Raw genomic sequence first — 26,900 nt, 5'->3', positions numbered from 1 at the left:
GTTCAATGCAATATATTTTAAAAATCAAAATTAGGGCCATAAATTCCATAGTGAGCAAAATATCAAAATTTTAAAAACCAGGATTCGTAACAGTGCCGTGCTGAGCCATGTTGGAGTCTGGGACAAAAGGAAAAATACAGATGCCATCACCTCGTCCTGGCTCTCAGAGCCCTGCTGTTCTTGCTGGCTACCTGCAGGTGGTGAGGTCAGCCTGGTTTTAGAAATAGTCTCTCCTAGTCCTTTGCTTTTCGGATCTGTGGAATTAAAGTAGATGCTGACCTGGCGGGATGGGCAATCTATGATCTTGAATAAGTCTCTTCTCCTCTCTGGGCCTCAGTTTTCCTGTCTGTAAAGGGCTAGGAGCTCAAATTTCATTTCTAAGCTCAAGTGTCTCAGCCCTGAGTTCTCATTTGCCCTCATCAGGCCACACCATTTGGAATGTAACTGTTTTCACTTCAGCACCCAATTTCAGCCTCTACATCCTCTGATTGGTTGAACACCAATTACAAGAAACCTGTGAGTTTCTGAAGGGCAGAAGCTCTATTGTACAAACCATTATAGCTTTCCTAATGTGCATAGCATGGTATAGGCACTCACTCAATGCTTAAATAATACTTTTTCTGGTTAAAAATTATCCATGTTTTTTCTCCTTTAACGTGTTTATGTAATGAATTAAGTTGACTGTATTCCTAGTGACAAAATCTCTTATTCCTGGGAGTCGGGGGGAGACTCAAAAGTGAAAATGGTCTATAGTTTTCCTTTTTTAAAAAAATAAAATTATGTTTTAGTACTAAGGATATGCCAGTAAAATGGATTGGGAGTTTTCTACATTTTCCTATGATAAAACTCAGCTATGAAACCATCTGGGCCTGGTGCCTTTTTCCACTTCTAATTCTTTTCTTTTTTTTTCTTTTTTTTTTTGCTGTACGCGGGCCTCTCACTGTTGTGGCCTCTCCCACTGTGGAGCACAGGCTCCAGACGTGCAGGCTCAGTGGCCATGACTACGGGCCCAGCCGCTCCGCAGCATGTGGGATCTTCCCAGACCGGCGCACAAACCCGTGTCCCCTGCATTGGCAGGCGGACTCTCAACCACTGCGCCACCAGGGAAGCCCCTCCACTTCCAATTTTTTATTTAAATCTACAAAAATCTACAAATCTACAAAAAATCTGCAGCACTCTTTACCTAGATTCACAAATTGTTAATATTTTATCACGTTTTCTCCCTCTCTCTCTCTCTCTCTCACACACACACACACACACACACACACACACTCTACTTGGTAATGTGTCATCTTAACTTAGCTGGAACCAAGTTTCCTAGAATTCTCTCCCCTGAGTGGTTCCAAGTTAGGTTGGCAATAAAGTTAATTCACTCAGGATTTGGAGGAAGCAGGCATTTTTTTATGCTTTGCACTTTGATGAAAGGCCTCAGGCTCTGCTGTAGCTGGCATGTGGTTGTCACTGACCTGCTAACTTGCCTTGTTGGTTTGGGGGCAGCACCCGGACCTGTAGCCTCCCTGGTTCCTGCTAGGTCGCCTCCTTTTGTTTCTCTGAGTCCCAGGCCAAGTATGTGTACAGCTCTGTGGTAAGGACACCAGTTCTCCTGTGGGTCACCTGCGTCATTGAAGTTGGAGAGGGTGGGAGACAGAGGTGAGCTCCAGTTTGTTCTTGTTCTCCCCAACTTCGCATCCATCTCTCCTTTCCAACTACTGGCAGGTATAGAGGGCTTGCACAGTCTGTTCCACCAGCACCCACAACTGCATGAGATCTAGTCCCTATTACCAACCCTTTATTCTATATCATTCATAGTGGCCCTGATTCTCTGGATCAAACACACACACACACACACTTAAACATTTTTTGTTCAACTATTTGAAAGGTGAAATGCAAACATTAAACACTTCACTCCTAACTACATTTTTTTAAAAAGTATCTCCTAAGATTTAGGACATTTACCTACATAAACAAAATTCCATTATCTTAACCAAGAAAATTCCATTTTCCCACCCAACAGGAACTAGATATAATAATATTATCTAGTACACTTCCTATATTCAGATTTCTGAAACTGTCCAAATAGGGTTCTTTTAACTGGCTTTTTTTAAACTCCAGGATCTAATCAAAGACACCCCCCCCCCGTGCATTTGGTTGTAGTATCTCTTTTATCTTTTAGCCTAGAACAGTTTTGCCTTTTATTTTTCCCTTTCATGACTTTGATTTTTTTTTTTAAGAGTCCAGATCAATTTTCTTGCAGAATGTCCCACCATGTCTATTTGTCTGTGTTTCTTCAGGACTGGATTTAGGTGGAACATTTGGGGCTCTAACACTACATAGCTGACGTTGTCTATTTCCCATTGCATCTTCTTAGGAGGAACTAATGTTAGTTTGTCCTCTACTGACCTGGAGTCTTTTGCAATTGTCAATGGAAATAATCAATAATCAATAATAAAGAAAAGAGTTTGAGTCGAGCCAAGCTGAGGACAAATAACCCAGGAGGAGCCTCTCAGTAGCTCTGAGGACTGCTCCATCGAAGCATGGTTTTCAGCACAGTCTCCTGCCTCATCAGAAAAAAAGAACATACATCAAATTGACAGGACATTCCTTCAAGTTTTCAAAAGAGAAAGATTTAGTATGTATACAGTGAGACAGTAGGACCTGGATGTCTGGGAAGGGAACTTTATCTTCAAAGGAATGTTAACATGCATGCCACAGGAAGGGAGTTATTTATCCTTATCTTTGAAAGGGACATTCTTTGCCTTAATTGTTGAAGTAGATGTGCTGTTTGCATTTGACAGGCCATGAGTCAAGCTGTTTTAGTTCACACAAAGTTCAGGGTGAACCATGTATAAGCCAAAATGACTTCCCTATACCTCAATATGTGAAACATTTCCCCATCATTTCCCATTTTGATCACAAATCTTTTGATAGAAAGCATTAATGATTAAAATATTTGTCCCTTGATTCCAGGTGATTTGCTGCCTGCTCTGGATCCCTCATGTCCCTCAGTGCTAGGCCTCTTTTTTTTTTTATGTATATAGATTTGCCTAGTTATCTACACTGTGGTGGTTGCCTAGTTATCTACACTGTGGTGGTTAATGAGATATAGTGAAAAGACAGAGAGATATATGCTGATTGGGAGACACAGGTTATATGTATTATCAATTATATCAAATTGTCACATAAGCATTTTACCTGTGCTATTAGCAGTAGACTTAAAGCAAGCAGATACATGTCATGAGTAGTTTGATAGCCAGAAAAAGATTAATAATACATATTATGACAATGACAATTGTCTGGAAAGCAGAGTGAAAAAAAACTGCCTATTTCTGAGGGAAGCCAGCTAAAAATAGTACAAAAACTAAAATTAAGAACTCTGGGCACAGGCTTCCCTGGTGGTGCGGTGGTCGGGAGTCTGCCTGCCAGTGCAGGGGACACGGGTTCAAGCCCTGGTCCGGGGGGATCCCACATGCCGCAGAGCAGCTAGGCCCGTGCGCCACAACTACTGAAGCCCGCACGCCTAGAGCCCGTGCTCCGCAGCAAGAGAAGCCACTGCAATGAAAAGCCCCTGCTTGCCGCAACTAGAGAAAACCCACACGCAGCAACAAAGACCCAATGCAGCCAAAACTAAATTAAAATAAATTAAAAAAAAAAAAAGGAACTCTGGGCACAAAGTTAGAGGGCCCTTTAAGGATTTTTGCAAGGTTACAGTTTACTAATTTCAAGCTGTCCTTGAGAGAGGTATTGATCCAAGTACACCAAGCAGTATTAACAACAGCACAGACACCTCCTTGGGCAGCAAGGAGATAATCTAAAGCAATACATTTGTCAAGTACCACGTAAGCAAGAGTCTAGAGATCTTTGTTGGTCCCTAATAACTCTTGCAGAGGCTCTGGCAATCCTACTGATGGTTTGGGTAAGATTTCTCATCATCACTTCTAGGTCAGTGGTACCAACTCCTAGCCAAGAGCCCCAAACCCTGAGGCGGTGGTTATATTGGTTTCTGAATCCTGCAGGGAGGTCACATCCCTGAGAATGGCCACAGCTGTTACCTTCCTATTCAGAGGACTCCTCATCAGGGTAGTCTTCAACTAATGAGAGGGTTTTATGGATTGTTTGGTTTTTGTTTTTTGCTGTGATCATCAGGGCTAGAGTTTGAGCCAGTGAGCAATTTCAAGACAGTAAATAGAGGAGTCAAATATCCCAGCAGGCAGGTTCCTCCCATTCTCCAACTGTCTAAACATTCACGTGCCCAGGGCCAGTTATCACACCCACAAACAAATATAAATCCTTTAGAGGCACATAGTACTCCAGGTGTTGAGTCTTTTTTGGAAGGTATGTAACCCAAATTTTCTAACCATGGGTTAGTATATGGGAGTTTCCAATCAGTCAAATTGACCTTACAAGTAGGAAGAGGAGTGAGCCCTCCGTTAATCCAAGTATGTCAAGTTCTAATCCCATTGCATAAAGGAGAATTATATTTGCTATCAGCCTTATTGTAACAGGTTGTCAGTAAGTATAGTGTAGAGGATGGGAAAGAGAAATAAGTGGCACTGACCTTGCAAATTGTAATGTTTTGTGAAGACATTTTGATTAATATCATGGCCATAAGCATCAGATTGGTTACATGTGGGCCCCCCAGTGTCCTCTGGGATTGTTTCTAGTGGGGTCAGGAACAAGCAAGGGACAGGAGAAGACTGGGTAAAGATATGAACGTGGTACGTGATCTGAGAGTTCTTTTCTGTGAATCACAGTAAAGTTAAGCATAGTGGTAAAATTGGTTATGGGCACAACTATGGGGTCATTATATTTTACAAAGGACCCAGTAGGGGAATGGTGACATATCCAGCATTTGGAAAAATTTCCAGAGGAGGCAAGAGACTGTGACATTTGTACAATAACATTGCCTTTCCAAGGATGACAGTGAATTATACAGATGCAAGACAATAGAGAAATTAGGAGAAGCTTTTTTTCTTCATTCATGAGATATTTATTAAAATAACACATTTAGGGCTTCCCTGGTGGCACAGTGGTTGAGAGTCCGCCTGCCGATGCGGGGGACACGGGTTCGTGCCCCAGTCCGGGAAGATCCCACATGCCGCAGAGCGGCTGGGCCCGTGAGCCTGCGCGTCCGGAGCCTGTGCTCCGCACCGGGAGAGGCCACAACAGTGGGAGGCCCGTGTACCGCAAAAACAAAAAAACAAAAAAACACATTTAGGAAAAAAAATCAATACAACTGTATACATCATTACTGAAAACTGTATACCATCATACAAAAAAAGGATTTCATTTTGGGAAATCAATTCCTAATTTATGTCAATTTTACTTTCAGAAATAAAACCACAAAACAACACAATCTAATTCAATCTTAAAGGCTGGCGTGCTGAGCAAGGAATCTTCTTAATTCTTTGTAGGAGATCCTTCTTTACACCATCAGGTACCAGGGCTCTGCCTTTTGGTGTGATTTCAGCCACCAAGTCATCAACAGTAACGTGTTCTAGTACTTTTTCTTTAATTACCTCTTTACAGTGTGCCTTCAACTGATCCTTCCAGCCACATTCAATTAATTTAGCTCTCAGTAACTCTTTGAGGAGTTCTCTCTCTCCAGTTTCTATCAGCTTTTGGTTAATTGCTGCTCTCACCTGCACATCTTTGTTCATCTTGCTAACCACCATCACCGCGGGCAAGGGCCGTCCCTTCCCAGCGATGAAATGACCCTTGCAGGGATTACTGTTACCTACAACATTCTTTGGCTGCCCGGACCTAGACCCCAGGAGAAGCTTTAAGATTAAAGAAAACATGGAGGGGGAGGGCTTCCCTGGTGGCGCAGTGGGTGAGTCCGCCTGCCGATGCGGGGGACACAGGTTCGTGCCCCGGTCTGGGAGGATCCCACATGCCACAGAGCGGCTGGGCCCGTGAGCCATGGATGCTGGGCCTGAGCATCCGGGGCCTGTGCTCCACAACGGGGAGAGGCTGCAGCAGTGAGAGGCCCATGTACCGCAAAAAAAAAAAAAAAAAACAAAAACAGAAAAAAAAGAAAACATGGGGGAAAGGGGAAAAGCCTTGTTGACTGTGACTGTAATGAGGTCAAGAGTATAGGTAACGTACACATAAACAAAAAAAATTTTTTTAAGTCCAAAAGTATTGACAAGGTTGGGGGTTACAGGCCTGGTCCAGACTCTTGGGTTAGCTGTCTGCTACCGCTGTCATTTTCTTCTCGTCTTTGCTTGGTGGTGCTTGTCCATTGAAGCTGGGTGTCAGAAACAGGGGTTGAAGCCCATTCAGGTGGAGGGAGCTTTTTTATTTTTATTTTTTTAATAAATTTATTTATTTATTTCATTTTTGGCTGCATTGGGTCTTCACTGCTGTGTGTGGGCTTTCTCTAGTTGTGGCGAGCCGCGGCTAATCTTCGTTGAGGTGTGCAGGCTTCTCATTGTGGTGGCTTCTCTTGTTGTGGAGCACGGGCTCTAGGCACATGGGCTTCAGTAGTTGTGGCACATGGGCTTAGTTGCTCCGCAGCATGTGGGATCTTCCTGGACCAAGGATCAAACCTGTGTCCCTTGCATTGGCAAGTGATTCTTTTTTTTTTTTTTTTTACATCTTTATTGGAGTATAATTGCTTTACAATGGTGTGTTAGTTTCTGCTTTATAAAAAAGTGAATCAGTTATACATATACATATGTTCCCATATCCCCTCCCTCTTGCGTCTCCCACCCACCCTCCCTATCCCACCCCTCTAGGTGGTCACAAACCACCGAGCTGATCTCCCTGTACCATGCGGCTGCTTCCCACTAGCTATCTATTTTACGTTTGGTAGTGTATATATGTCCATGCCACTCTCTCACTTTGTCACAGCTTACCCTTCCCCCTCCCCATATCCTCAAGTCCATTCTCTAGTAGGTCTGTGTCTTTATTCCCGTCTTACCCTAGGGTCTTCATGACATTTTTTTTTCTTAAATTCCATATATATGTGTTAGCATACAGTATTTGTCTTTCTCTTTCTGACTTACTTCACTCTGTATGACAGACTCTAGGTCTAGCCACCTCACTACAAATAACTCAATTTTTTTTCTTTTTATGGCCGAGTAATATTCCATTGTATGTATGTGCCACATCTTCTTTATCCATTCATCTGATGATGGACACTTAGGTTGCTTCCATCTCCTGGCTATTGTAAATAGAGCTGCAATGAACATTTTGGTACATGACTCTTTTTGAATTATGGTTTTCTCAAGGTATATGGGCAGGTGATTCTTAACCACTAGAGAGGGGACTTTTTTAAATGAGAGATGTGAATCCACAAGTCTATGCCTTTTAGTTTGGCAGTGCATAGATTAGTTAATAATACCAGATAAGGTCCTTTCCAACATGGCTGCAAAGAATCTTTTATTTGATGTCTTTTCCAATAGACAAAATCTCCAGGTTATAATCCATGATCCTTAACGTCTTAGACTCCTGAGAACTCACTGTGAAAGAAATTACCTACCAACTTTTCATTTCCTTTAAGTGCCTTAATAAGACCCTGACAACAATGTAATATATCTCTGTTGAGTAAGGTTGGTTCATATATTCTCTCATGCAGTCACATAAGCCATCCTGCTATTATTTCAAAAGGAGATAGCTGATGTTTACCAAGAGGTGAAGATCTAAGGTTGAGAAGCACTAGCAGAAGAGCTTTTGGCCATGAGAGATTAAATGCTTCTGAAAGTTTTGCCAGTTGAGTTTTGATAGTGCTGTTATTTCTTTCTGCCAGTCCTGAAGATTGGGGACGATAAGTGCAGTGAAAATGCTGCATTATTGGCCAAATGTTACAAATAGATTTAATTATTTGTCTGGTAAAGTGAGTTCCCTGGTCACTATGTAACTTGGAAGGAATTCCCCAAACAGGAATTACCCTTTCCAATAACAATTTACCCACTGTTAAAGCCATTGATCTCCTGCAGGGAAAAGCTTCAACCTAGTGTAAAAACATGCAGATCATTACGAAGATATATTTATATCCTTGAGATGGTGACATTTGGACAAAGTCCAATTGTCATACCTCAAAGGGTCCCTTAAGAAGGGGCAAGTGGCCTTGTGACCCATGAAATGGTTTTTCAGAATTGTATTTAGGGCATGTAGTAGAGTGAGTATATACTTTATGAGCCACCATGGGAGAAAATTTCCAAAAATATTGTTCTCTCCATAAGACCATCTTCTCAGGTACCCAATGAGTTAAATAATGTACATTCTGGAGTAATGGCAATTGTGCTTCAACAGGCACTATAGTTTTTTTTGTGTGACAGGGCCAAAAATTCCCCCTTTTTGTTGCCATATCTGTTTCTCTTCTTTAGTGGCAATTTCTTGAGCCTGTAGAAGGAAATCTTTTACTGGGTTAGCAGGGTTAACAGAGAGCAGTGGACATCTTGAGGCTGAACAGGATGAGTTTTTACTCCCTTTTTTTTTTTTTTTTTTTGCGGTACACGGGCCTCTCACGGTTGTGGCCTCTCCCGTTGCGGAGCACAGGCTCCGGACGCACAGGCCCAGCGGCCCATGGCTCACGGGCCCAGCCGCTCCGCGGCATGTGGGATCCTCCCGGAGCGCGGCACGAACCCGCGTCCCCTGCATCGGCAGGCAGACTCTCAACCACTTTGCCACCAGGGAAGCCTCAGGATGAGTTTTTAAAGCTGTCTGTTGGCTGCAGCATCAACAAGCTGATTCCCTTTAGCTTCCATAGAGTCAGATTTTGAATGCCCTGGTGTTTTATTTAATTTTTTTTTAATTTAATTTTATTTTTTTTTTGCGGTACGCGGGCCTCTCACTGTTGTGGCCTCTCCCGTTGCGGAGCACAGGCTCCGGACGCGCAGGCTCAGCAGCCACGGCTCACGGGCCCAGCCGCTCCGCTGCACATGGGATCTTCCTGGACCGGGGCACGAACCCGTGTCCCCTGCATCGGCAGGCGGACTCTCAACCACTGCGCCACCAGGAAAGCCCTGCCCTGGTGTTTTAAATAATTGCCAACTATACTGGTAGTTGTATAGCATTTAATAACTCTGCAACCTCTTTTCCATTTTTTGTAGGCTGTCCCCAAAAGGTTAAAACCCCTCATTGTTTCCATAGCATTTCAAATTTGTTTGCCACTCCAAAGGCGTAACGACTATCAATATAAATATTTGTTACCTGGTCTTTATACAGTTGACAAGCTCAGGTAAGGTAACTAATTTGGTTGTTGTGCTGACTTTGTTTCTGGTAAATAAGAGCTTTCAATTAGGTCTACTGTGACCATTACTGCATATCCAGCTCAGTAATGTCTCTGCTCTTCCTTTAAGTAGGATTCATCTTGTTGATGAAAAATTAATCAATGGTCAATCTAAGAAAGAAATAGAGAATTTTATTAAAGCCAACCTGAGGATTATAACCCAGGAGACAGTCTCTCAGAGACAGTCTCTGAGAACTATTCCACCCACAAGAAGTTGAGAGAACAGTAATATACATTTTTGAGATAAAGGATCATATATCAGAATGACATATTGGCATTTTACATAAAGTTCACCAAAGATACATAGTCCAGATCTGCATGTACTAGGTGAGTGGTGAGTTGTTGGGACTCCTTACAGGATTGAGCAAGGAATGTTATCTTCTACATAGAAGAAGAAAAAAATTGATCTTTATGGTTGAGCAGGTATTTCTGCCATTGGGGAGGTCTGGTTAATGTATAATGCAGATGCACATTGCACACTAAAGGGAAGGGAGGAGGCCCAAACCGGCATAGAGAAAATTTTATGTTTGGATTTTTCTTGTCTTAAAATATGAATCTTATTTCATCAATCTGTAATCCTAATTAAATCAGCATTATCGATAAGAGTTTCTTGTAAGTCATTCCTAGGAGCAAGAAGATAATCTATTAATAATCTGTGGTTGTTTTCTTCCTGTAGTGTTGGAAGCAAAGTTGCAGGATTAAGGTTATTACATCGAACTAAGGAAATATTAGGTGCACAGAGTAACAATGCTTCATCAGAAGCTATTCAGCTTATAGAATAGTGCTGAGTGTGGTGAGAGTTTAGAAGAGACTCAACTGAGTATGGGACATAAAGAGTTAAAGGAGACCCCATTACTATTTCTTCAATAGCCTTACAAAAGAGACCCATTGCTGAAAGAGCCCTTATATAAGGTAGAAGTCCTTTTGCTATTGAGTCTAATTGCTGACAGTAATGTCCAGTGGGTCAGTGTTGATCACCATGTTTTTCAGTTAACCCACCTATAGCACTTCCTTTATCTTCATGTACGAAGGGAAAAAATGGCTAGTTATAACTAGGGAGTCTCAAAGCCGGAGTTAAGATGGACTTTAAGGTGCTTAGGACAGCTTTTCCTTTTGGCATCCATTCAATCAGATCAGGCTGGTCAGACTTAAGTAATACATATAAAGGTTGAGTAATAAGTGAAAAGTTAGGTACCCAATCCCTGCAGTATCCAGTTAGTCCCAGAAATCCTCTCCGTTGTTTTTTATTGTTTGTTTCTTTTGGGGAGTGAAAAAGCCAGAATTCCTTTAATTCTTTCAGACTCAATCAATAGTTCATCCTTAAACATTAAGTGGCCCAAATGTTTTACAATAGGTAAACAAAATTGGAGTTTATCTTTGGACACCTTATATTCCTTTGATGCTAATTGTTGAAATAGATGGTGTCCTTTTGGGAATCTAATTTAGTTTTGGAACATAAAAGCAAGTCATCTATATATTGAATTAAGGTGGCATCATTAGGAAAATCTACATTAGCTAAATCAGCCTTGAGTATTTGAGAAAAGTAAGTAGGACTTTCAGTATAGCCCTGTGGCATGACTGTCCAGGTATATTGATGATCTCCCCAGGTGAAGGCAAAAAGATATTATCTTTTCCCACAGGGATACTAAAGAAGGTGCTGCATAAATCAGTTACTAAAAAATAGCTATCAGCTGGAATGGCTGGGAGCAGTGTGTGTGAGTTTGGGACCACAAGGATGTCAGGGAATCACAACATTATTTCTAGCTCTCAGATCTTGAACAAAGCTCCAGCCTTTCCCATTTGGCTCTCTCACTGGTAGGATAGGTGTTTTACAAGGACTAGTACAAGGAATTACAAGTCCCTTCTTAAGAAATTCCTAAATAATTCCAGTTAATGCCTCTGATTTAAGTGGATATTGTTGAATATCAGGTAGAGGCTTAAAGTTATTAGCAGTTGCCTTAACATGAGTAGCCAATTTAATTTTTCTAATATCTGAGGAAGAAGATGACTATAATTCTTTTTTTTTTCATTGTTTTTTTTTTATTAGTTTCTGCTTTATAACAAAGTGAATCAGTCATACATATACATCTGTTCCCACATCCCTTCCCTCCTGTGTCTCCCTCCCTCCCACCCTCCCCATCCCACCCCTCCAGGCGGTCACAAAGCACTGAGCTGATCTCCCCGTGCTATGTGGCTGCTTCCCACTATCTATCTACCTTACGTTTGGTACTGTATATATGTCCATGCCTCTCTTTCGCTTTGTCACAGCTTACCCTTCCCCCTCCCCATATCCTCAAGTCCATTCTCAAGTAGGTCTGTGTCTTTATTCCTGTTTTACCCCTAGGTTCTTCATGACATTTTTTTTTCTTAAATTCCATATATATGTGTTAGCATACAGTATTTGTCTTTCTCTTTCTGACTTACTTCACACTGTATGACAGACTCTAGGTCTATCCACCTCATTACAAATAGCTCAGTTTCGTTTCTTTTTATGGCTGAGTAATATTCCATTGTATATATTGTATATATCTTCTTTATCCATTCATCCGATGATGGACACTTAGGTTGTTTCCATCTCCGGGCTATTGTGAATAGAGCTGCTATGAACATTTTGGTACATGTCTCTTTTTGAATTATGGTTTTCTCAGGGTATATGCCTAGTAGTGGGATTGCTGGGTCATATGGTAGTTCTATTTTTAGTTTTTTAAGGAACCTCCATACTGTTCTCCAAAGTGGCTGTACCAATTCACATTCCCACCAGCAGTGCAAGAGTGTTCCCTTTTCTCCACACCCTCTGCAGCATTTATTGTTTCTAGATTTCTTGATGATGGCCATTCTGACTGGTGTGAGATGATATCTCATTGTAGTTTTGATTTGCATTTCTCTAATGATTAATGATGTTGAGCATTCTTTCATGTGTTTGTTGGCAGTCTGTATATCTTCTTTGGAGAAATGCCTATTTAAGTCTTCTGCCCATTTTTGGATTGGGTTGTTTGTTTTTTTGCTATTGAGCTGCATGAGCTGCTTATAAATTTTGGAGATTAATCCTTTGTCAGTTGCTTCATTTGCAAATATTTTCTCCCATTCTGAGGGTTGTCTTTTGGTCTTGTTTATGGTTTCCTTTGCTGTGCAAAAGCTTTGAAGTTTCATTAGGTCCCATTTGTTTATCTTTGTTTTTATTTCCATTTCTCTAGGAGGTGGGTCCAAAAGGATCTTGCTGTGATTTATGTCATAGAGTGTTCTGCCTATGTTTTCCTCTAAGAGTTTGATAGTGTCTGGCCTTACATTTAGGTCTTTAATCCATTTTGAGCTTATTTTTGTGTATGGTGTCAGGGAATGATCTAATCTCATACTTTTACATGTCCCTGTCCAGTTTTCCCAGCACCATTTATTGAAGAGGCTGTCCTTTCTCCACTGTACATTCCTGCCTCCTTTATCAAAGATAAGTTGACCATATGTGCATGGGTTTATCTCTGGGCTTTCTATCCTGTTCCATTGATCTATCTTTCTGTTTTTGTGCCAGTACCACACTGTCTTGATTACTGTAGCTTTGTAGTATAGTCTGAAGTCAGGGAGCCTGATTCCTCCAGCTCCGTTTTTCGTTCTCAAGATTGCTTTGGCTATTCGGGGTCTTTTGTTTTTCCAAACAAATTTTGAAATTTTTTGTTCTAGTTCTGTGCAAAATGCCAGTGGTAGTTTGATAGGGATTGCATTGAATCTGTAGATTGCTTTGGGTAGTAGAGCCATTTTCACAATATTGATTCTTCCAATCCAGGAGCATGGTATATCTCTCCATCTATTTGTATCAGAAGATGACTATAATTCTTTAGGCACTTGTGATAACAGGTCATCAATTATTTTCTTGGTCTGTTTGAGCCACTGATTTTTATAGCCATCAATGTTTCAGTAACAGATCTGGATCAGCATCCCAATTTTAAAAGTCTAGAAGCATTTCACCTTTTTGTGAAAAGGCTATAGGAGGATTGTAGGCTTCTAAAAGGTCTCATTCTATCGAATGAATCATGGCACATTTTACTAGAAGAAACACGTTTCCCTGTGATAGTTCCTAACTGAAAGCTTATGGGCTCTGCTTTTAAAACTTGCGAAAATAAATTAGAAACCTCTACTATTTGAATTGATTGTTTACTCCGAGGGAGAGGACAATGAATAAGGGTAGGGTTAAGAACCGATACAGCAGCCCCAGCGTCTACAAGGGCTTTTGAAGTTTCCCCTCCAATTGTTGTTTTGATTTCCCCTGACATATTGAGGAGGAGGAGGAGGAGGGGGAATACCCTTGCATGATCCTCGGAGCTCCGCTATTTCTTTTTAGTTTTGCTGTGTTCCAAATCCCATTTAAATGTATGGCAGTCAAGTTGGAAATGACCAGGTCTTTTGCAATAAAAACAAGTGCGGTCATTTGGTTTTTGGCCAGAGTTAGAAAAAGGTGTTTTCGTAGGGCCACTAAGCTGTTGCAGTTGTACATTCTTGCCTTTAGTGACTCTTTCCCTTTCTTTTGGAAGGTTTTAGAGAGCTTGTCTGCAATAGTGACAAGCGTGTTAATATGTATTGTGGCCCTGTTCAGTTCATGCCTTTTAACTAGCTTTGCTAATTCTTCACCTAATCCTTTTTAAAAGATTGAATTTAGAACTGGATCATTTTGATGATTTTGAAACCTTTCAGAGGCCATTCCGGAGTGCTGTTTACAGATTTTCTTAAACCTCTCAAAATAATCAAAAATAGTTTCTCCGGGCTTTGGTTTACATTGGTGGATCTTTGTCCAACCTATTTTCTTAGGAAAACTTTTGAGAATGGCTTGGTACAAGCTATGAGCAAGTTCTCTACACCTGTGAAGATCTACAGGCTCACGCTTGTGAAAATCTTCTATAGGCACCTTCCATTCTGCCTCTTATATTCATCCTCTGGCTTTACTTTTGGATACCAGCAAATGCACAAGCTGATATAAATCTGACTATCCTGGTTCATATGTCCTAACAGTCAGATAGAATTCTCCAGCAAACCCTAAAGGATCTTGTAAAGGGTCTGGGAAATCCTTAGTTAAATTTTTAAGTTCAGTTCTAGTGCAGGGAGTATCATAAGTGCACGGTCACCTCTTCCAGTATAGGCTTCTCCTTTAAAGGTGCAGGAGGAGGTAAAGCAGACAAGTCAGGGTATAGAAGTTCAGAAAGTTGCTGAAGGAGGGGAAGGAGGAGGAGAAGGGGAGAGGGTAGCTTCTCAGCTTTTCTCCAATTTAACAACAGTTTCTAATAACTTTCGGGTAGTTTCCTGTAAAGATGCCATTGTATCATTACCACGCTTGGAAGCTTCTAAGTACCAATGGAAATATGCTTCCCGTTCTGTCTGTGTAATTTTATAGTCAGCTTTTTTCCATTGTGCATGTAAGTAAACTAATTTTGGTAAGTAGAACGTTCTCCATTTTGACCACTAAAGAGGTAAGCTATCTTTTGTTAGATCTTCCCATTTTACCAGGTACTTGCATGTGTGGGCTCCATAGGTATTGTACATGAAGCCAGTCGGAGTTCCAGTGGGTGGCTGCCCGTCCAGGAGCTGCTCAGCTTTAGAAGCACGACTTCCCATTTTCTTTCAGTTTTGTCTTTTTATAAAGTCTGAACAATTTCTAAGGTCAGAAGTGTTTTGCTTATGAGCTTAGCTCCTCAAGGTGTCACCCTTGAGTTGGTTCTGCTCTTCCGCATCTCAGTTTCTCTAGCTGGCAGTCTAAATCCACAGCGGGGGCTCTGAGCACTGAATGACCAGTTTGTGTGTGTGTCCCTGGGAGAGCCGTAAATAACTTAAAGTGTTATGATGGGTTTCCCTGTGGGACCACTACTCATCACCAGGATTAATCCTCAGATACTTCCACTAGGTTCTTAGTTGCCTGAGGATACGTTGTGCCCACAAGGAGCAAATATCCCTTTTCTTCAGAGACAAATAGGTTCAATTTTTTGTTTTGTTGTCAAATAGTTTGTTCAGACCATATGTACACAATCTTTCCAATTTAAGCCATATTAAATAAGGCCATCCAACCCAGTTCACTCCAAAGTTCCTTCTAGGATTTCCCTGTGTAGGAAATCCCCCCCAGGTCCCTGCCTAGGAAATTCCTCCTAGGTCCCTTCCACCCAGGAAATGTATTGGTACTCCCTTAAGACTCCAAGTCTTAAAATTTTAACAGCTCAGATAAAACTCAGGACTGTCTGATGGGATTAACAGATGCACACTAACATATATAAAATAGATAAACGACAAGGATCTACTGAATAGCACAGGAATCTATATTCAATATCTTGTAATAAACTAAAATGGAAAAGAATTTTTAAAAAAAGAATATAGATATATACATATATATGTATAACTGAATCACTTTGCTGTACACCTGAAATTAACATAATATTGTAAATCAGTTTTACTTCAATTAAAAACAACAACTCAGGACTGTCCAGAATGAGGTCCAGATACCAGGAAGAACACACCCAAGCACCTGAAGGGTGCTGTGAAGCCTGGAGCTCGAGGGGCTTGTGCTTGGTACTGAGAGCTGGTCCAAAGTAGACCCCATGTGACCACAGGTGGGTTTCTCTGATATCCTGCAGCCTATGCCAAGCAATGTCAACAGAAATCATCAATAATCAATTCATAATAAAGAATAGGAAAGAGTTTGATTCACGCCAAGCTGAGGATGAAAGCCCAGGAGGAGCCTCTCAGTAGCTCTGAGGACTGCTCTGTTGAAGCATGGTTTCCAGCATAATTTTCTGCCTTACAGAACAAAAAACATACATCACCTTGACGGGACTACATTCCTTCAAGGTTTGAATAGAGGTAGATTTAGTGTACACAGCGAGACAGCAGGACCCTGGTGTCTGGGAAGGGAAGCTTATCTCCAAGGGAGTGTCAGCATGAATGCCATATTCTCATTTTCCACACAGATATTCTTTACCTTAACGATTAAAGTAGATGTACTGTGTGTGTTTGACAGGCCTTGAGTCAAGCTGTTTTACTTCACACAAAGTTCAGGGTGAAGCATGCATAAGCCAAAATGACGTCCCCATACCTCAATATATGAAAAATTTCTCCATCAGAATGCAATCACCTTACTTATCTTTCTAATCTCTTCCATGGTTCTTAGTCTGTTAAAATTTTCTACTTCCTAGCTCAATTTTGATAGTTTATATTTTGCTGAAAAATCATATTTCCTTTGGTTACTTCAACTTATTACCACAATATTTTAAATCATTACTTTAATGACATCCATATTTGTGTTTATACTGCCTTTCTCATTCCTAAAGTTGCATATTTTTTTAAATTGGGGTATAGTTGCTTTACAATGTTGTGTTAGTTTCTGCTGTACAGCGAAGTGAATCAGCTATATTTGTGTGTGTGTGTGTGTGTGTGTATATATATATATATATATATATATATATACACATACATATATACATACCTCCCCTCTTTTTTGGATTTCCTTCCCATTTAGGTTACCACAGAGCACTGAGTAGAGTTCCCTGTGCTACACAGCAAGTTCTCATTAGTTACCTACTTTATACATAGTAGTGTATATATGTCAATCCCAATCTCCCAGTTCATCCCACCCCTCCTTTCCCCCCTTGGTGTCCATACGTTTGTTCTCTATGTCTGTGTCTCTATTTCTGCCTTGCAAACAGGTTCATCTGTACTATTTTTCTAGATTCCATATGCGTGCATTAATATATATTTGTTTTTCTCTTTCTGACTTACTTCACTCTGTATGACAGTCTCTACGTCCATCCACCTCTCTAAAAATGACCCAGTTTTGTTCCTTTTTATGGCTGAGTAGTATTCCATTGTATATATGTACCACATCTTCTTTATCCATTCATCTGTCGATGGACATTTAGGTTGCTTCCATGATCTGGCTATTGAAAATAGTGCTGCAATGAACATTGGGATGCATGTGTCTTTTTGAATTATGGTTTCCTCAGGGTATATGCCCAGTAGTGGGATTGCTGGGTCATATGGTACTTCTATTTTTGGTTTTTTAAGGAACCTCCATACTGTTCTCCATAGTGGCTGTATCAATTTACATTCCCACCAACAGTGCAAGAGGGTTCCCTTTTCTCCACACCCTCTTCAGCATTTATTATTTGCAGATTTTTTGCTGATGGCCATTCTGACAGGTGTGAGGTGATACTTCATTGTAGTTTTCATTTGCATTTCTCTAATAATTAGTTATGTTGAGCATCTTTCCACGTGCCTCTTGGTCATCTGTATGTCTTCTTTTTTTTTTGTAAATTTTTCAAAATATTTATTTATTTATTTATTTGGCTGTACTGGGTCTTAGTTGTGGCACGTGGGATCTTTGTTGCCACATGCGGGATCTTTTAGTTGCAGCATGAGGAATCTCTAGTTGTGGCATGCAAACTCTTAGTTGTGGTATGTGGGATCTAGTTCCCTGACCAGGGATCGAACCCCAGCCCCCTGCATTGGGAGCATGGAGACAGCCACTGGACCACCAGGGAATTCCCTGTATGTCATCTTTGGATAAAGTTGCATATTTTTGCTTTCTCCCTTTGCTTTGACTTGCCTTTAGTTAAGATTTTTCTCATTTTGTCTTTTCAAACAAATTTTATTTATCTTTTTCATATTTTTTCCTATATTATTTCTGTCAGCTTTCATCTCATTCTCCCCTCTTCTTTTATTTTATTGCTATTTTTCTAATTTCTTAGGTTGAGTATTTGATTCAGTTGCTTTGGGGCTTTTATTTGGGCTGGCCAAAATGTTCATTGGGGCTTTTCCATAACATCTTACGGAAAAACCCAAATGAACTTTTTGGCCAACCCAATATTAATAATAAAAGTATTTAAGGCTATCAATTTTCTTTCTTTTTTGAAATTAATTAACTTATTTTTTATTTATTTTTGGCTGCATCGGGTCTTAGTTGCAGCATGTGGGATCTTTCATTGTGGCACGCGGGCTTCTCTCTAGTTGTGGTGCACTCCAGAGCGTGTGGGCTCTGTAGTTGTGGTGCGCGGGCTCCAGAGCTCGTGGGTTCAGTAGTTGTGGCACGTGGGCTTAGTTGCCCCATGGCATGTGGGATCTTAGTTCTCCGACCAGGGATCGAACCCACATCCCCTGCATTGGAAGGTGGATTCTTAACCACTGGACCACCAGGGAAACCCTGAGGCTATCAATTTTTCTCTGAGCACAACTTTAACTGTGTCCCAGGTGGTTTTAGTATGAAGAATTCATTTCCTTACTGAGATACTTTTTTTTTTAAAGGATTCTTTTTTAAAATTTATTTATTTTTGGCTGTGTTGGGCCTTCATTGCTGCATGCGGGTTTTTCTCTAGTTGCAGCGAGCAGGGGCTACTCTTCGTTGCGCACGGGCTTCTCATTGCGGTGGCTTCTCTTGTTGCAGAGCATGGGCTCTAGGTGTGCAGGCTTCAGTAGTTGTGGCACTCAGGTTCAGTAGTTGTGGCTCACGGGCTTAGTTGCTCCGTGGCATGTGGGATCTTCCCGGACCAGGGCTCGAACCTGTGTTCCCTGCATTGGCAGGCGGATTCTTAACCACTGCGCCACCAGGGAAGTCCTGAGATACCTTTAACAATAAAAGTGTACTGTATTACCTGGGTGATGAAAAGTAAAGGAAAAAAAATACACAAAACCCAACCCCACTAGAGTCCAATTACATCATTCCAGGATTTCCCTGCAGCAGTCAGAGAGGAAAATGCAGGAATTAGGAATGATGAAGGGCATAGCAATGGCAGAGGATTTGAAGTTGCTTTTCAAAGGAGACGGGCACTCTGTTAGCAAGACAAGGTTCAAAAGTTGGGTCAGCAATAGGGGTGGTGGGGTGGTGAGAAGTGGATTTTAGAGAAAGAGTGCCAACGGCAGGAGATTTCATCTTCAGAGTAAAGGAGGTTTTTTGGTGGTGCTTTTTTTGATTTTTTTTTTTAAAGCATCAAAGGAAATGTCAAGGAAGAAAAAGCAAGCTGTAACCCAGGATGCAGAATGCAAAGTTCTGCTTCCTCTCCTCCTCCATGAGGCCCCATCAGTCGGAGGACTAGGGGCGCAGGGGGGGTTTGCAGCCTTTCAGCAAAACAGGGCAGAGAGCTGCTTATAAATATGCTCAAACTGCTCTTGGGCTGGTTGTGCTTTTGCCAAGGAAGGCGGCAGGCATTTTTAGGCCCCAGGGTGGGTTGCCCCAACAGATGGCTTCAGATTGCTGGGGATCCATTCAACAAAATAACTGCTATTTTTGTTTCGTATATTAAACATCTCTTCAAAATAGGTCACGGCTGTGATGCATTTAAGGAGGGGCTTATCAACAGCTGGGGGAGGGTCACAGCTTGGAAGGGAGGGAGGGAAAGATTTGGGGGTTAAGAGGACCCCACTAAGGGACCCCACATGGGGATGCCCTAAAAGTCTGGGCAGTGAACCTTGAGCCTCTGGACAATCAGACCCAGGACCAAAGCCTGCCTCCCCTGCTGTCCCAGTGACGGCACCTGAGATACCTCCAGGGTGGGCAGGTAGAGAGAAGGGAGTCAGGTGTCCAAGGTGGACCCCTTTGTCTACCTGTTTCCTGACTCAGAGAGAGGGAGAGACAGCCGGTGTGATTCAGGGCAAGGGGCCTGGGACCAAGGTTATGCCTAAATGGGAAGTGGGGAAACTGATGTCCAGAGGGAAGAAGTGACTGGCTGGGGACCCAACAAGGCAGGACCCTGAGCGCTGGACCCTGGGTTCCCCCAAGGCTCAGTGCCCTGCTCAGTCTGTACCAGGGCGGGGAAGGCTCTTGGCCCTGACTCTCTGTGGAATAAGGTGGGAAGGCAGCTGCTGTGAGGGAGAGGGGTGAGTGAGGAAAAGCGAGGTGGGAAGACAGTAGACAAAAGGAGAAGAAAGGAGGAGGGGCACGGAGAGGAGGCAAGAAGCTGGAGGGGCCAGAAAGACAGCCTCTGTTCAGTTTGAATTGGGAGGGGCGGGCATCCCTGCTTTCCTCAGGCTATGGAGAGCTTTTCAGGGTCTGCTTTACAAGACACTGGTGCTGGAGGGGTGCATCTGATGAGGAGAACCTCAGGGCACCTTGTCAGGAGCTGGGATGGGGGTTAAGGTATTGCTAAGTGACACTCTGCAATCTAATGATGGGGCAACTGTTCTCCCATACACCCTCTGAGCCAGCGCCTGAAGCTCTGACCATATGGGGGGCCCTCTTTAAGAATAGTAAAACAGGGACTGCCCTGGCAGCCCAGTAGTTAAGACTCCATGCTTCCACTGCAGGGGGCGCGGTTCTGTCCCTGGTCCGGGAACTAGGATCCTGTATGCGGCGCGGTCAAAAAAAAAAAAATAATAATAATAAAACAAAATTACAAAAACAAAATTAATTACAGAGCTTTGCAAGGAGCCACGTACCCTCCACCTCTGCTCAGAGCCATCTCTGGTTTCTCCTCCTTCATCCTCTGTAACCCAAGTCCCACCACCTCCGTGGAGCTGGAGAGGTGGGAGCAGGTGGTCCCAAGAGCTTAGACTTGGGGGTCAGGCTGATTAAATAAAATTTACATTTCAAGGCAGGACAAGAAAATTTTAACTTAAAGTTCTCTCTCTGTCAGTTTGGGCCTCCTCCCTCCCCTTTAGCGTGCAGTGTGCATCTGCATTTTGCATTAACCAGACCTCCTCAAAGATGGGAGTGCCTACTTGACTGTGGAGATCATTTTTTTTTCTTTTCTTCTGATGCCAGCAATGTAACTTCTTAGAAGACTGGCATTCTTTCCCAACTCTGTAAGGGGTCATGGTGACTTAGTGCTCACTTCGTTTGTGCTTACCTGAACTACACGCCTTTGATGAACTTTATGTAAAATGTCAGTATGTCATTTTGATGTATGATCCTTTGTCTTAAAAATGTATATGACTGTGCCTTTGACTTCTAACAGGTGGAATGGTTCTCAGAGCTTCTGAGAGTCTCTCTCTTGGGTTACAACCCTCAGTTTGGCTTGAGCAAAATTCTCTTTTTCCTTTTTGATTGTTAATTGAATTTTTGTCGACAAGAAAAACCTGGGCTGGCTAAGCCACTTCCTGTGTGATCCAGGCAAGTCACTGCATTCTTGAAACCTCAGTTGTCTCATCTGTACAATGGGCAGGATATTTACCTCCTCAGGACCACTGTAAAGATTAAATAAAATAATATGTATAGCACTTAGCACAGTGTCTAACATATCATAAGCACTCAATAAGTGGCATGCCTGATATATGGTAAGCATTTTATATATGATTATAATAATCGTCTAAACTACTTTCCAGTTTTCTGGGCTTTTAAAAAATTTTTATAAATTTATTTATTTATTTTTGGCTGCGTTGGGTCTTCGTTGCTGTGCGCAGGCTTTCTCTAGTTGTGGTGAGCAGGGGCTACTCTTCGTTGCGGTGCGTGGGCTTCTCATTGTGGTGGCTTCTCTTGTTGCGGAGCACGGGCTCTAGGCGCACAGGCTTCAGTAGTTGTAGCACGTGGGCTCTGTAGTTGTGGCTTGCGGGCTCTAGAGCACAGGCTCAGTAGCTGTGGCGCACGGGCTTAGTTGCTCCGCGGCATGTGGGATCTTCCCGGACCAGGGCTCGAACCCGTGTCCCCTGCATTGGCAGGTGGATTCTCAACCACTGCGCCACCAGGGAAGTCCTGCTTTCCAGTTTCACTTCAAATGCCATGTCTTGCAGGAAGCTTTTTTTTTTTTTTTTTTTGTGGTACGCGGGCCTCTCACTGTTGTGGCCTCTCCCATTGCACAGCACAGCCTCCGGACGCGCAGGCCCAGCGGTCATGGCTCACGGGCCTAGCCGCTCCGCGGCATGTGGGATCTTCCCGGACCGGGGCACGAACCCGTGTCCCCTGCATTGGCAGGCGGACTCTCAACCACTGCGCCACCAGGGAAGCCCTAGGAAGCCATTTTTAAAAACAGGAAGTGTAACATCCAATAAACTACATAATTAAGAGAGCAGCTCGGTGAGTTTTTACATAAATATGCACCCATGTTACTACCACCCAGATCAAGACACAGAATATTTCCAGAGACCCAGGGCCTCCCACATCTCTCTTCCCAGTCAATGCTCTTTGCTCTCCACCTCCAGGAGATAGTTGTTATCCTGATTTCTATTGTCATAGATTAGACTGTTCCTGAAACCTCATATGCATAGACTCATAGTGTATACTTTCATGTCTGGCTCAAAAAGGCTCTGAAATCTAGAGATGAACAGAGCTCTGTGGTTAAGAGTTCAGGCTTTGGGCTCAGACATACCAGGTTCAAATCCTGGTTTGCCCAGAAATTGACTATGTGCCCCAGAATGCATTACGTGTCAGTTTCCTCATCTTATAAGATGGATATAAATCATCATACGTACTTCATAGGATTTGAGGAGGGGATTAAAAGAGATATTGTGCGTGAAGCATTTGGCACAGCAGGGTGCTGAGGGGGTGGTGCTATTTTGATTCATCTCAATTATGTTCTTCCCCTCCCATCCCCATCCTCATGGCTTCTCATGGAGAGACAAAAGAAGTCCAAACCACAGGAGTACTCACTGGTTTCTACTGTCTATCCTTACCTCCCACATGCCAGGGTTTGAATCCTGGCCCTATCACTTATTGGCTGTGTGACCTTGGACAAATGGCTCAGTTTCCTCGTGTGTAAAATGGAGATAATAATAGTAAATACCTCACAGGTGACTGTTAGGGTTAAATGAACTGATATATGTGAAGAGCTTGGAAGAGTGCTTGACACACAGTATGCCCCATATAAGCTTGCTTCCATCACCATGTCACCATCATCGTCACCATCATCGTTTACCATTCTGCTGGGGAGGGGTTGTCACCTGACTATGCAGGGTGGTGGAGGGGACCTGGTGGTCTGACTCATCCTTTTCTTCCTTTTTTTTTTTAAAATGGTACAGTTACTTTTTTTTAAATTTATTAAATTTATTTATTTATTTACTTTTGGCTGTGTCGGGTCTTCGTTTCTGTGCGAGGGCTTTCTCTAGTTGTGGCAAGTGGGGGCCACTCTTCACCGCGGTGCGCGGGCCTCTATCGCGGCCTCTCTTGTTGCCGAGCACAGGCTCCAGACGCGCAAGCTCAATAGTTGTGGCTCACGGGCCTAGTTGCTCCGTGGCATGTGGGATCTTCCCAGACCAGGGCTCGAACCCGTGTCCCCTGCATTAGCAGGCAGATTCTCAACCACTGCACCACCAGGGAAGCCCATAACTCATCCTTTTCTTTACCAGTCTTTTGTTTTCAACCCATCCTTTCACTCCCACCTCTGGAAGTACCTGGTACCAATGATTCCTGAACGTTTCCAAGGTTCTGTGGTTGAGTGGCTAGTCTCCTTCTGGAGGTTCATATTTCCACTTCCTTTTCTCTGTTCACTCATCAACCCTCAACCATGTGCTGTTCATCTTCCAAAGTTTTGTCACTATCTCTCAACTCCCATTGCCTCTCTTCCTGTTCTTTGTGTCCTCGTGGATTTAAACTTTTTAAGAATTCCCCTGCTAGTATTTTAGTGGGGTTTCAGGAGGAAAAAGAATCCGCCTGATATAATCAGATCTATTTTTCTAAAACAAAATCCTGAAGCAAAACATTAACTGTTCTTTACTCTTGGGGAAGGAGCATATGGGAATTTGCTTTATTACTTTTCTGTTTTTTTAAAGTTTCATTTAAAAATGAGAGAGAGAGATTTCCCCCTATTCAAAAAAGTTCGCTTGATTCTGATCCCCTGTGGGTCATCCAGCCTTTCTCTTCCTCTTTTGTGTCTTTCTTGCAGAAAGATAAATCCATACTCTTTGGAGAAGTTTGGAGGATAGCCCCCCTTCTCCTCTCAGTCAGTCCTCCCCTGTGTGCACTCTGACTTTTGCCCAGGTCACCAGTGACCTCTCAATGACCAGACCCACCGATGTTTTTTATTTTTAGTCAGAGCCCTGGGTCATGAGGTGTTGTTAGCTATGCCGTCTTTCTGCACTCCTGGCTCACCCTGTACCTCTCGGACCATTTCCTTTCTGCCTCCTTCTGGTCTCTGCTCCCTTCACTCAGCCTTAAACTGGAGTTCTTCCCAGTGTCCTTTACATGACCAATCCCTAACCCCCTGGGTCATGTGAGTCACCCTTCCTGGAGGCATCACATTGTATGTGCTGACAGGGATGCCCAGATGTGACTCCTGACTTTGAACCCATATCCAACATTTTCTCAATGAAGTCTAACCTGCCCATCCCCTTTAAAATGCAAACTATCTCTCTTCAACCCCTACCCAAGCCTAATCCTGATCACCCTACTCTATTTTTATCATCATAGCATTTATCACCTTTTAAACATACTATATAATTTACTATTTACATATTTATGGTGTTTCCCCCTCTAGAATGTCAGTGTCGTGTCTACAGGGAGTTTTCTCTTTTGTTCATTGCTGTGTCTGCAATGCCTAGGACCGTGCCTGGCACACAGTAGGTGCTCAATAAATACTGCTGAATTAATGAATTCACACTTTGCCTATGCTAGAGGTTTCCAAACGTGGCAGCCTTTGTGTCTCAGTATGTTTTCATAGCATCCCAGACCCAAAGAAAAACCTAATAGCTCTGTTTATGAAGTAGTCAGGACCAAACAACTTCTGTTATATCCTAACAACTTAGTAGCCATTTGAGAAAACAGTACCCATAAATTGAAAGAAAAACATTTTCATGTAATTCTAAAATAACCACCACTCCTTACTATTAAGATATGTGCACCTTCTCAGACCTTAGAATGCACCACATCAGACATTAACACTCTCAGTCTCCTGTTCCACGTTGATTTTCATGAGTTATTTTCTTCTACCACATCAATTGCTGAAAACTCAGCTTCAAAGACATGTACATCATAGAAAGAAATGTAGCAGAGTCTAATGTTGAAACTGTGAACTACTTCTAGCTAGTAGGTTCCACAGTGTCCAACAGATGATAAGCATCATTGTGTTTCTCTCCAAAATTTAAAATACTCCACTGTGTTACTATTTGCTGTGGCACCCCAGGGTGCATCGCACACAGTTTGGGACTCGTGGGCCTATTCTCTTTTCTTTGGTTGGATTTGATCTTCTCTCTCTTCTCAGCCTCCAGGCTCAGCTCAAATGCCACCTCTTCCATGAAGCTTTCTGGCCCCACTGGCCAAAAACAAACCACATCTAAACCAAATTATTTCTCCAGTTGGAATGAAAACTTCTTCCCCTGGGATCGCATGGCAATTTAACACATAAAAGGCATGAATTGTTCTCTGATACCCAAGGTGTAAACAATGTCATATTTCTTTATTTCTCTAAATTGAATAAAACTCGCTTGAAGCCCCCACTGTCTGAGGTTGCTAAACTTCATTTGGATGGTATTTTTGTGTGGCTCTCTCCTTCTTCCTGGGCTGGATCAGGACTATGGGACTTTCACAGTCCAGGCAAAACTGAGCTGTCCACAATAGCTGTCCTCAAAGGCTGCCACCACAGTGCTCACCAGTCCATTCAAAAGTGGTTGGCCCTAATCTGCTGCCCCAGAGCCAGGATAAGCAGAGGGACTCATTCCTGGCTCTCAGGGCCACGGGGGAAGGTGCCCAGGCATTCACACCACCACCCCTGTCCAAAGCCCTGACCGCCCCAGGACTCTATGTGCATGGGAGAGACGTCAGTGTTCCTCAGAACCTGCGCCTTGGGGGAATCCAACCTCCCCCTTCCAGAAGACGTATTAATCCCCCAGAGTTTACATGCAGGTAACCTGGGCACTGGACATGGCCCTCAGATGTGTTTTGTTTAGCCAGTGTGGTGTTATTAAATTTTTTTTTATAAACTTATTTATTTTTGGCTGCGTTGGGTTCCCGCTGCTGCATGTGGGCTCTCTTTTTAGCTGCAGCGAGCGGGGACCACCTCTCCCTACGGTGCACAGGCATCTCATTAAGGTGGCCTTTCTTGTTGTGGAACACGGGCTCCACGAGTGCGGGCCTCAATAGTTGTGGTACATGGGCTCAGTAGTTGTGGCTCACGGGCTCTAGAGCACAGGCTCAGCAGCTGTGATGCACGGGCCCAGCTGCTCTGCGGCGCGTGGGATCCTCCCGGCCCAGGGCTCAAACCCGTGTCCTCTGCACCAGCAGGCGGACTCCCAATCACTGCACCACCAGGGAAGCCCTACATTCTTTTTTAATCCATTGCAACACTTCGACTTACTGGGGGATGCCGAAATGTTTACAATCAAGATCCTTGGTCGTTGCGTGTAAACCAGTGGTTGGAGCTGAGTAAGGACTGCCCCCCCGCCCCCCCCCCGCCTCCCCCCACTCCCCGCAAGGCACGTGCTTTGCCGTTGGTCACATCTGTAGTGTTACATCTGCCTGGCCCCTACACTCCTTTGAGTTTGAGAACCTAGCCTACGCTTTTGAAAACAAAGCCTTTTTCATATTGTATTCCGACCGCAAACACAAAAAACTGTTAACTCACTTTTTCCGGCAAGGATGTACCAAGCTGAAGCACTCCAGGCCCTGCTGCTCTTTGTAGGTGTGGGGGGTAGTGGGTGGCTGCGCTGGAGACAATTACATTTTCATTCTCTGCCCGTGAACTACAGCAGCAAAAAAAAAAAAACAGGAAACCGACTGAACGCTCTGTAAGTGTATCCAGCACTGATGTATTCAGACTCGTTATGCCATTTTTAACGATATTAATAG

At 42.9% G+C, this 26,900-nt stretch overlaps 1 pseudogene across 1 annotated transcript; it reads right to left on the bottom strand.

Moving 5' to 3' along the window:
• Nucleotides 1-5,365: 5,365 nt before the first annotated feature.
• LOC307054954 (transcription and mRNA export factor ENY2-like) lies at nucleotides 5,366-5,672 on the bottom strand (annotated as a pseudogene). The gene has a single exon. The product of its transcript is annotated as a transcription and mRNA export factor ENY2-like (transcript).
• Between the last annotated feature and the right edge of the window lie 21,228 nt (nucleotides 5,673-26,900).

The sequence above is a fragment of the Hyperoodon ampullatus genome (genome assembly GCF_949752795.1).
Source record: "Hyperoodon ampullatus genome assembly, chromosome: 6".
Taxonomy (NCBI): domain Eukaryota; kingdom Metazoa; phylum Chordata; class Mammalia; order Artiodactyla; family Ziphiidae; genus Hyperoodon; species Hyperoodon ampullatus.
The sequence above is the reverse complement of the archived record's forward strand: the minus strand, read 5'-3'. Positions and strand labels throughout refer to the sequence as shown.